General features: G+C 40.6%; 1 non-coding gene across 1 annotated transcript; it reads right to left on the bottom strand.

Annotated features, from left to right (window-relative positions):
- Positions 1 to 10,431: 10,431 nt before the first annotated feature.
- On the bottom strand, positions 10,432 to 10,538 carry LOC141637041 (small nucleolar RNA R71). The gene has a single exon (XR_012541605.1). It is a non-coding gene; the product is annotated as a small nucleolar RNA R71 (small nucleolar RNA).
- Between the last annotated feature and the right edge of the window lie 1,868 nt (positions 10,539 to 12,406).

The raw sequence follows: 12,406 nt of genomic DNA, 5'->3' as shown, positions 1-12,406 counted from the left end.
CATCAATACACGTAAGTTTGAGGGTGTAACTATCTTATTTATTTCATATTTTTACTGTTTTTATGAATTCATATGCATGAACAATGCATAACACTATTCAAATATAGGTTGGACGAGCCAAAATCGATTTTTGGCGCGAGACAGAAGCCCTTTGCTATGCAAAGAGGCTCGCGCCTCTTGTGGGTTCTCGGCTCAGACTCAAACGTGTTTTTTCTCGTCTTTCCTCTTTATTTCATTTCTTATTTGCAATCGGTTTTACCATTTCAAATGTTCCAAATCATTTTTATGACAAATATTTTGACCATTAGAAAAATCATCCTTGGTTCCTTATACCATGACGGTTTATTCCGTGACTCGATGATATTATTGGTTAATTACATTTTAATGGGTATTTTAACACCCTTTTCTTTTATTTACCATTTTTCTCATTTGTTTACATTTGTTGTACATAATTCATAATCATCCTTGGTTGTTTATACCATGCCGGTGTAATCCGGGTACGATGATTAACTTGACTAATTACAAAGAAATGAACTTAACATAATGAGTTCAAATCAAACATTTTACATTTTTATTTGTAAACCATGCTTTTCAAACATGCAAATCCGACAACGAATATTACTAACATAATAGTAATTATTCCGAGTCATGCAAAAAACATTTGCAAATCTTTAATCACAAAAAACAGTTTTAAACAACCTTTTAAACAACCAGGAGACGCTCCTTGGGTCGGCTCATGGCTCGCGCCCCAAGGCAGCTCCTGTTTTCATATTTTATAACCTGGGCAGAGCCCCTTCCCTCGCCAATAGGCTCGCGCCCCTATGGGGCTGCCTGGCGCTATTCTACCTCGTTTCTAGCACTTGTCTACGACGATCCCGATTACGGTTAATCCGAATACATGACGGATCAGATTGACAAGCTTACTTACTTACACTTTGTCATTTGACACCCTTTTTCAATAAGTCGATCGTGTTAAGCATCATAACCCGAACTTGGTAAATGGATGTTTAATTTCCGTTTTCACATGCAAATCTATCTAAATCCAACTTGACATCTTATGCTTGATATTTGGATTAACAAACCGACTTAGAAAGCTCACATGTTAGGTTAACACTTTTGGATGTGCATTCATGCATTTACACCGTTTTATCAACTTTTGCACTTAAACAAACACGATTAAAGGGCTTCCCAATATGATTAAAGGGCTTCCCAATACGTACCCTCACCACTTACTCAGAACCTTTGAATAGTGGATGGCCTTATCCAGGGAGTACGAGAGTCATTTTAGGCATAGAATGCTAAAAGGGGGACGAGTCCTTATCTTTAGTACCTATGTCAAACACTGCTTTGTCCTTCATTTGATCGAGGTATAAAGTGGACTTCGAACGGGTTCCAGGCATCCCATAATTGCTTGGTGGCGACTCCGAACATCTCTATATCGTTTCGAGACCTTTGCCGAGACGAAACCGACCGATCTAAAGCGATCCGGTCGAAAGCATTTTTACGCCGCCGAGCGTGGCTTTCAAAAGACCGCTGCATGTCCACAATTTGGCTTGGCGTGCAGGTGGCCCATGACTACGGAGCGGCAGGCGGCATCTCACCCGCAGGCTGGCCTGTGGCCCATGTCCACAGATTGGCGACTCCGCTGGGCAGAACTAGGACACTTGTGTCTTTGTGATCCTTAGAGGTGAAACTCGAACGAGGTCATGGTTAAAAGTGCATTAATTGATATTACGGTCATAAGTCGGGCTCCTTGTCCGGGCCCATAACCTAACCTTTATCGACCAATTGGCTCGTCCCGTCGACGTGAGTTTTCTCATCCCCGCGTTTTGAATCCCGATTGAGTCAAGCATACCGTTGACGTTACACATTTCTGTTTCGTCAAAGAGCTTTCATCACCTTCGAGCACGAGGCTAGGGCGACCCTCCTTAAACATTTTGTTTGTATTGGTATCCCTCTCGCAAATTGGGGTTTGATTGCTTGGTGTGTAACCCACCCCTTTAAGCCAAAACCCGTGTCAGCATTATGCATAATATAATGAACTTTGAGTGCTTAAGTGTTATGTGATCATAAGTCCTTCCGTGTCATTTTCAAACTTTCAAAAACACCCTTTTTGCGCCGTTATAATGGCCATTTCAAACCTCGGTCTTTCGCCGACCGTCGCATTTCAACACAGCTTTCTAGGCCGTCGTATTTCAAAACCGGTTTTCAACAACCGTTTCAAAAACACATTTCGCGCTGTTATAGTGGCCCTTTCAAAACCTCGGTCTTTCGCCGACCGTTGCACCTTTTTATGCCGTCGTAATGACGATTTTCAAACCCGGTTATTACAACCATATCATTACACCTTTTTATGCCGTTATAATGGCCATTTCAAAACCCGGTTTTTATAACCATCTCAAATGCACCTTTTCATGCCGTTGTAATGACGATTTCAAACTCGGTTTTCACAAACCATTTCAAACTACCCTCTTACGTCGTCATAATGGCCGTTTCAAACCTCGGTCCCTCGCCGACCATTGCATTCTCAAAGCGCCCTTTTACGCCGTCGTAATGACGAAGTCTACCCTCGAATTTTCAAAATTCGAAATCAATTTTTTAAATAGAAACGGTTTACAAACCGTTGTAATGACGATTTCAACCCGTGAAACTTTCCGAATTTCAAATCTCGTTTTCGAAATCAAATTTGGCTTTTCTAAGCCGTCGTAATGACGATTTCAATTCTCACACTTTTCGATTTGCATACCGTCTTTCAAAAGTTAAAACGGTTTTCTAACCCGTCGTAATGACGAATTCAATCCTCATAATTTCCAATTTCAAATCTTTGAAAACAATTTAAAAGTTTTCAAATTTCAATTCAAAATTGAATCTTTGAAAACAAATTTAACCGTTTTCAGATTTCAAATCAAATTTCAAATCATTTGAAAACAAATTTAACCGTTTTCAAATTTCAAATTCAATTTCAAGTCTTTGAAAACAAATCTAACCGTTTTCAAATTGCAAATCTAACTTCAAATCTTTGAAAACAAATCTAACCGTTTTCAAATTTCAAATTTCAAATTCAAAATAAAATCTTTGGAAACAAATTTAACCGTTTTCAAATTTCAAATTCAATTTCAAATCTTTGAAAACAAATCTAATCGTTTTCAAATTTCAAATCCAACTCCAAACGCTTTGGAAACAAATTTAACTGTTTTCAGATTTCAAATCCAATTTCAAATCTTTGAAAACAAATTTAACCGTTTTCAAATTTTCATCCGAATTTTAAATCCTTTGGAAACAAATTTAATCGTTTTCATGGCCATTGTGATGACGATTCCAAAATCTTCAATTCTCGATTTTCAAATCCGTGATTCGGAATTTCAAAAACCGTCTTCGGAAACAATACATTGTTTTCAGAGCCGCGGCAATCTCAAACTCAAATCGTCTTTTGAAAACAAACATAAGACAACTCTTCAACTGATCGACTTTCGAAGATCCCTACTCTTCGGAAACCGTCCATAAAACGACAAATGAATCTTTTTGAAATTTTTTTTTTTTCGAAAACTTCAGACCACTTTTCTGATTCAGCCTCGAGTCGATTAGAGTCCAGTCGATTTCAAGTTAAGTCGTCTAGATAACGTCAAATCTCCGCCGAAGTTAGTACCTACCTTCTAGTCTAGGCCGTGTCGCCTAATTGTCGAGACATATTCAATGGCGTTAGGAGAGTCAAAACCTCTCGGGTATTAAACCCATCTTCCCCCTACATTACGGGTCAAAGGTAAAGTTTGCGTACGCATCTTGTCCAACGGCGTCACGCCTGCAACAAACCTCCAAATCTCGTCAGAAGTCCTCTGTCTAGGCATCACTATGCCAAAGTCGACACTCGAGTCTAAATTCAACTCATGCACCAAGAGTTCAAACACAAGAGGTCATTCACGATCTTTAATGAGCTCATGACCTAGTCACACCGTCGCGTCTTCACAGAATAACTGCCTTTTATACATATGTGTCACACTTGCCGATGTTTGTGCAATACCTTGCCAAGACAAGTTTTAACGCCTATCGTTATGTCAAACACGAATTCCTTGGGTGCCATCAATCGTCAACCAGAAACTCAAAAAGCTGATCAACCTTCATCTGTCATGACTTCTGCCGAAACCAACAACATGGTCCTTCGACTCCTACGACCGTGGAAAACTTGAGCACTCGTCTCTCCAAGGTTGAGGATAAAATGATAACCCGGGATTTTACCTCTTCTGATATTGAGCAAAAGGTTAAGCTCCTTGAAGGCTGACTACTTGCCAATGACAAAACCAACCCTAGTTGGAAGGCTACCAAAGACACTGAAGCCAATTCCTTAGGTGCTCCACCCACCAAAACCAGACGACCTCATGGGGTCCTTCCCTGATTTGGGTATGCCTTATGCCACAACCTTAGAAAGGCTAATCTCCAAAGGAAAGCTCAAACCGATTGGTCCAACTCCGGACCCTCTACCAAACAAGCAAGGACGTAGATGGGACGGAAAACTGTTCTGCCAATATCACCAAGGTCACGGACATGACACTAAAATGTGTCTCCCCCTAAAAGGTGCCATCCTTGATATGATCTAAAAGGGCAAGTTACCATTACCTCCCTCAACAAACAACAAAAACAACCCTTCAAAAAACCCTGTTGGACACAGTCAGGAATCTTCCTTAGACTGCTCTCATCTCATCTCTCCTGACGATGAGAAAATTCATGCAATTGATGAGGATGGCATACAAAGCGCTATAATGATGCTCTCCGTCTCCATCAACACCATATTCTCGAAGCTGCAAGTGGCTATCGATGATTTGAACACTCGGGTAGCTAATTTGGAAAAGAGGTGTGGTAGTACCGAAAATGAACCTGACCATCAAGGAAAACAACCCTCCATTCACCAACCAACAACTGTTGAAAATGAGGAGTCATCCATCCGATGGTTCCCACATCCATGAACCCACAAACAAAGAACATGAAATTGCCTCACCAAAATCCCATTCAAAATATCAAGCAACATCCCAAAATTTTCCCATTGACAATGACCAAATCCTGCTTCCGCCCAGGATTGACAAAAACAAAAACATAAACAAAACTCACAAAAACATCCCAAAAAACACCAATGTTGGAATCATGGGAAAACATCAAAGGGTATTCACAGATCTGGGAATAACATATGGCTCCGCTCTGGGGATACTTACTTCAGAAGGATTATTAAAACCGATTGGACCAACTCCGGATCCATCTGAGGCTAAGAAATCCCGTTTCTGGAACCCTAATGCCTATTGCCAATACCATCAAGGCAAGGGCCATGACACCGAATCCTTCTTCAAACTCAAGAATGCCATTCAAGATATGATCGAGGCTGGCAAAATCATATTGCACCTCTCAGTCAAGATAATCCTTTTGGATGTCTCAAGTCAAACAGAAAGGTTGAACGTTCTCAAAGGACATTCACCAAACTCAACATAATTTATGCCGCAACTCTTCAAATTCTTATGACTGAAGGGAAGCTACAACCAATCGGGCCCACTCCGGACCCGTCTGAATGCAGAAAAACCCGTTTTTAGGACGGCAATGCCTATTGACAATATCATCAAAGAAAAGGTCATGACACTGAAACATGCTTCAAACTGAAACATGTTATTCAAAATATGATCGACAACCATGAACTGATAGCTTCATCCCTAAGCCAACCAAGTGATGAAAACAACCCTAATGAACATATCATTCTGCAACGAGATGAGAGCCTCATGGACTATTATCCTCATATCATTCCCAACAACGAGTGTGAAGTGCTCAAGTGGGTCAATGCTCAAGACCAGACATTCAAGCCGATGGATGCTGCAAAGGAGACCTTCAAGGAGGAAGATGATGATTAGGAGTTTGTATCTACGATTGAGTCCGAGTCTGAGTCTTAGGCTTTCTCATATCTATCCTAGTGTCTGTCCTTTTATTCATAAGTGACAAACTGGGGGGCTACCCCCATGAGTCACACGTATTCATCGAGTCTGTGCTAACATCTTATTTATCTAAATAAAAGCACTATTTTCAACTATCATATATTCTGCCCTTTACCATTTCCCATTGATAGGGAGAATTGATTTGAGAATTGATTTAAAACAAACAACGTGTTCCAATTCAACGTGACTACACTCGAGTGACGTTCCGTACTGAAGTAAGCGGAGGACTCGAAACTCCATGTCCATTCCCTTTACCTACTCCATGTCTGGCAATAGAAACCTTTCATTAGCACCCGATCTAGAACAAGCTCTCAATCAAAGGGATCCTACGACGAACCTAGATAACAAACCAGAACATCTTCTTGTTCATGGTCAATGATGGAAGGCAAGCCCATTCCCCACAAAAACATCCCATCACAAAATATCAACCTCTCACCAACGGGTACATCCCCGTCTGCACCTCTACCTTCCTCGAACGAAGGACGGCAAAAAACCAATATATCGAAAGCAAAACCAAAGCGAAAGGCCAAAATCAAAGGCCTAAGCCAATAGCCATTCACCCAAAGCCAAAGCGAAATGCCAAAATCAAAGGCCCAAGCCAATAGCCATTCACCCAAAGCCAAAGCTCAAGGCCAAAGCAAAAACCAAGGCCAAAAGTCAATTCAGTAAAAGCAAAAGCCAAAGCCAAAGGCTACTCGCCCAACGTCAAGGCCAAGACCCAAGCCAAAATCAAAACAAAACAAGATTGAAACCCTTTTCTCAAAAAGGTCAAAATCCAAAGAAAGCATCCAACACCCAAAATCCTGGACAAGTGAGTACAAAATACCAAGTCCAGGACCAAAAAGTCCAAAGCCCAGGACCAACAAGTCCAAAGCCCAGGACTAACGAGTCCAACACACCAAATCCCGGACCGACAAGTCCAAAAAATCAAACAAGTCAGTCCAAAACACCAAGTCCGGGACCAACAAGTCCAAAGCTCATGACCTACATTTCTTCCCTCTAAACTCCCGGACCAATAAGTACAAAACACAAAAATACCAAAACCTAATATCAAAGAGCTAAAACAAGAGCTCAAGACCCGTCAACTAACAACAAACCCAACACTGCTTGACCCCTAAGTCCTTCTAGAGAGTGTTACAGGGAGACCTATCTAGGATCCTGGGGATTCTCCTGAAGATCATAACCAACATCGCTTCACCCCTAAGTCCTTCTAGAGACTGTTATAGGGAGAACTATCTAGGCTTCTGAGGATTCCCCTCAAGCACAAAATATCACACCTTAACCTTTAAGGTCCAGACATGGGATTCTGATCCCACATTTGTTTACCAACCATTTCGTGCTCAGGCCACATCAAGCCTGCGACCCCATTCCGCACCACATTACAAGCCGTAACCCATCGGACTAAACACCACAAAATACAAACTTCGGATTTTTATCTGTCAAACAAACCTATTATTACCAGGCTCCACATTCCATAATGTCGAAGCCATTTTCACCCTAACCCAGATACGTAGTCTTCAAAAAACATTGCTCCCTGGAACGGGACATGCGCATTTCATTCTTAGAGTCCACTTTTTAGTGTGCTCACTGACACGTCTGTCGTGTACCTGTCAAAAATAAACTAACTAAACTAACTATATAGCTAGGGAAGTCAGGTCGATCTCCACAGGGAGGTAAGATATCTGTAGTAGTCCGTCTATTTGGTTACAAATGGGGGGGGGGGGTTGTTTGATTTGTTATCTAACCTACGAGTATTAAGGGAAAGAGAGATAAGGAGTAAGAGCAATAAAGGCAAGAAATAAGATTAAACTATCAGATAGAGAGGGACATGTCAGGATTTCGGTTCACTACGGTAGTCCAATGACTCAGCTGTAAATGACTCAGACGAATTAATGTAAGACGGATGTTGAAAGGTCCTTTCGGTCCACTTTCTATCCTAAAATACCACTAACTTAACTTTCATTCTCGTCAGGGTAGTCTACTGTTCATAGCAGGCCTATTGATGTGACCATAATTAGCGCATATTTAGACTCCGAATTAGCCTTGTTCCCATGCTTTTTAGTGCATATTTGGGTCATTTATTGTCTTTAGTTCTTTGTTTTGCATATTCTTTGAGATTTTGATCCCTTGGTAGGAAAGGAGTGCAAATCTTGCATTTTCATGGCAAAACGAGACTAAATTGATCGAATTTAATGACCAAGCATCAAGGAGAGACAAGATTAGAAGGCCTTTGTACATATTATAGTAGATGAGCAATGTTGAGAAAGAATCCTTGAGTCCCCGAGGAAATCCCCAAAGAATTTATGAAGAAAAGGGAAGAAAAGAAGAAGAAATGTTGCTGAGGCACAATCCGTGCGGTTTCCCCATAATCCGTCCGTCCTCCTCAAGCACAATCCGTGCGTTTTCTCCCTAAGACGCTGGGGTTTGCAGCCACCAGAATCCGTCCGGATTCCTCCAAAGACGCCCGTGTTCCACCGCCAGAATCCACCCGTCCCGACTCTAAAACGCACGGATTCCTGTACAGCGCAATTTCGTCTTCTCTAAGCTACAAAGAAAGAAGCCCTTCCTTCGAAAAATACCGGCTCCGCTCTGCTCATTCTAAAAAGTGTAATTACTAGTTTAGCCCTTAGTTAACCCTAATGCATCCCCCTAATTTCCACTATAAATACCCCATTAGTCTAATTAGAAGAGCATGTTCTTCTTATCAATAATAAGAGTAGTTAATATCAATCAAAAATCTCTTTAGTATTGTAATCAACAATTAATCAAGTTCTAATACAAGTTTTATTTCCTTAATCTCTCTTTTGTTCATCCTTTATTTTGGGTAATTGAAGATTATTTGGGTTATTATTGGGAGATTGACAACCTCTCAATCAAGCATCAAGTACTTCTTTTATCTTTGCTTTATTATTGGAATCATTAGTAGGTATAATTCTCTTAATCCCTCTTTAATTATTGTTAATTACTTTCATTTATTCATCATGTTTCCTCTTGTTGGTATGATTGACAACCTTGCTAGCATGATCAACATGACAATGAGTGAGTAGTCTCTTAGCTAGGGTTAATGGGTGATTAGGGGAAACCAACATGGGGAATGATTCATGCTTAATTTAATATGCTTTCATGGTTTATTTGCTTGCTTGTTTTGATCTCAACTCATGCACATGTTATGTTTGATGAAATGCTAAGCCTATGAATCCTTGCATTTACTACCATCTACTATCTTTTCAATGAGACTTGTAAGACATAAACCAACTCGAGTCTCATTAGACCATGCATGTTGTTGAGTAGGGAAGACTAAGTCGACTTGTAGGTGTTGTACAATCTAATCGATTCGGCTCCGGGACCCAAACTTTCCTAGGATTGTAAGATATAACCCAACTCAATCCATCACAACAATAATTGCTTGCTTATAATTTGAGAACATGTTTGTATGATCAATTCCCATGAATCCCCTATGACCCCATGACACCCTAGTGCTTTTTATCAATTGTTTACAACCATTTTAATTCATCTTGCTTATTTATTTCCATTGCTATTTAGTTTAGTGACCTTCTACATCAACCCAAATTGTGACACCCCTAAGACACCACTAGTTTCAATAGAAATCTCATCTCAATTCCCGTCCCTTGGGATCCGACCTTTACTTGCCTCTTTACTAATTGTAGAGTTGTTTGTGAAGCTATAAATTGTGTTTTGATTCGGACGTGACCCAACGACCACATCTATTTAATTGTGAACACGAAACGGACCGATCAAAAATGGCGTCGTTGCCGGGGACGGTGTTTACTTGATTTAGATTTTCTTTTATTGTTATTAGTTATGTCTTTCTTCGCCTTGGGGAAGTAAAACTCCTCAAGGTTTGTTCTAATTGTTTTCGAGTTGTTTGATATTTTGCATGTCTAGAAAGTCACAAGGTGATTTGTTACCTTTTGACCGTGAAATTGAAAGAACCTTGACAAACAATAGGAGATTTGCTAGGAGGAATTTGAGAGGTATTAGTGAGGTTGTTCAACCAACTATTGAGTTCATCAACCCTTTTGCAAGAGAAGGTGAGGAGAACCCATTACAAAATACCCCACAAAATCAACCTACAATGCCTAAGTTTTCGTCACATTCCGTACCCACCGAGGAGAACCTACCCAATGGTACTCCCACACCACAACATCTAACCGGAAATTTTATTGCCAAATCCGCCTTTATCCAATTATTCGAAAGGAGCCAATTTGGGGGGATGCCTAGTGAAGACCCTCATTCTCATATGGAAACCTTTTGTGACTATTGTGATGCGATTTCTCAAACCGGTGTGACTCAAGACCAAATTCGATGGGTCTTATTTCCTTTTTCTCTAATCGGCACCGCGAAACAATGGTTGAAGGGCCTTGACAAGGCCACTCTCGGAATAGATTCTTGGAAGAAGTTGGCTCTAGCTTTCTACAAAAAGTTCTACCCACCGGAAAAGACTAACATGCTAAGAGCTCAAATTACGGGTTTTAAGCAAAGGGATGAAGAATCTTTGTATGAAGCTTGGGAGCGGTTTAAGGGAATTTGTCGCTCATGTCCTCACCATGGACTTAGCGAATGGTTCTTGGTACAACAATTTTGGAACGGTTTATATGAAGATTAAAGGAACATTCTCAACATGGGATCAAATAGAATGTTCACCGAAGTTGATGACAATCAAACATGGAACAAGATTGAGGAAATGGCAGTCCATAACTCACAATATAGTAGACCTCGCAAGGCTACTAGAGGAGGAAGGCATGAAGTGGACTCCGTTACTCAATTGGGTGCTCAACTTAGTGCTCACATTGACACAATCAATTTGATGTTTGAACAAGCTATGGCTAAACTTGAAGAAGCCTCAAAATCACCAAAGCATCATTTTAATGCCATGACGGCATCCTCATCAATCCCAAGTGGGATATGTGAGAATTGTGGAACTTTGGGACATGACCAAAGTGAATGTAGGGGAACAAATGAACAAGTAAATGCTTTCCAAGCATATAAGAGTGGTACCCCTTATTCCAATTATTACAATGAAAACTCCAAGTTTCACCCAAATCTCTCATACAAAAGCCAAAATGTTCAAAATCCTCAAACAACTTACACTCCACCTCCCATGAGAAACCAAAATCAAAGACCCTTTTACAACCAAAACCAAGGTTACCAAAATCAAAATCCATAGAAACACCAAAATGACCAAAGTTTTGATGTTCAAAAAGCGGTCCTCCAAATGCAAAAGAATCAACAAGAGTTTTTCACTCAAATGCAAAAAGATAGTCAAGCAAAGGAAACCACCATCAACAACATTCTAGCTCACACCAAGATGTTGGAAACACAATTGACTAAACTAGCATCTTCAAGCTCACAAAGACAAAAGGGGCAATTACCACCTCAAAGTAATCCCCCAAGACATGAAACGGTTAGTGCCATTCACTTGAGAAGTGGTACAAGGTATGAAGCACCGAAGAAGCAAGTTGAGGATGAAGTTGTGGAAGCTAGTGATAAGGAAGAAATTGTGCAAAACTCCAAAGATGGAGAATCATCAAAAGAAGAAATTTTAAAGAGAAATGAAGACAAGGTCAAGGAGATGGAGCCCATTGTGATTAGACTTTCTTTTCCAAGTCGTCAAGCCAAGCCCAAATTTGATGACCAACTTGGAAAGTTTATGGAAATTGTGAAGAATTTGGAAGTCTCAATTCCCTTCACGGAATTAATCAATCACGTGCCGGCCTATGCGAAATACATGAAAGACATCCTCACAAAGAAGAAGTCGATCCGGAAACTTGAGACTATCGCCTTCACTAAGGTGAGTAGTGCAATACTTCAAGGGAGTTCACCTCCAAAACTAAAGGATCCGGGAAGCTTCTCAATACCGTGTACCATTGGCGACACCACGATCAACAAAGCCTTATGTGATCTAGGGGCTAGTGTGAGTGTTATGCCGTAATCGGTAAGTAAAAGGTTGGGGATAGGAGAGCTTAAATGCACCAATATCACACTCCAAATGGCCGATAGATCGACGAAGACACCATTAGGGATATGGGAAGATGTCCCCGTGCGAATTGGGAAGTTTTTCATCCCGGTGGACTATGTCATTGTTGATATGGAGGAAGACTTCAACAGTCCAATCATTCTTGGAAGACCCTTCTTACACATCGCGGGTGCGGTGATTGATGTAAAACATGGTGAGCTCACTCTAGAAGTGGGAGATGAGAGTATAACTTTTAATCTTGACAAGACTATGAGAGCTCCCCGTTTACATGAACCGTGTTTTATGATCGATCATTATAGTCGGAAGGATGAAAGGAAGAAGTCGGAACTCCAATGGAAGAAGAAAATTGAAGATGCTCCATTCAAAGAGCAAGTGAATTGTGATAAGGAGAGCTTGCAAAGCTCACTAAAATCAAACAAAGAAGAAGAAGATGGCCTCATTGGCC

Source organism: Silene latifolia, chromosome Y (genome assembly GCF_048544455.1).
Source record: "Silene latifolia isolate original U9 population chromosome Y, ASM4854445v1, whole genome shotgun sequence".
NCBI classification, from domain to species: Eukaryota; Viridiplantae; Streptophyta; class Magnoliopsida; order Caryophyllales; family Caryophyllaceae; genus Silene; species Silene latifolia.
Note: the sequence above shows the minus strand (reverse complement) of the source record. Positions and strands in the feature narration are given on the sequence as shown.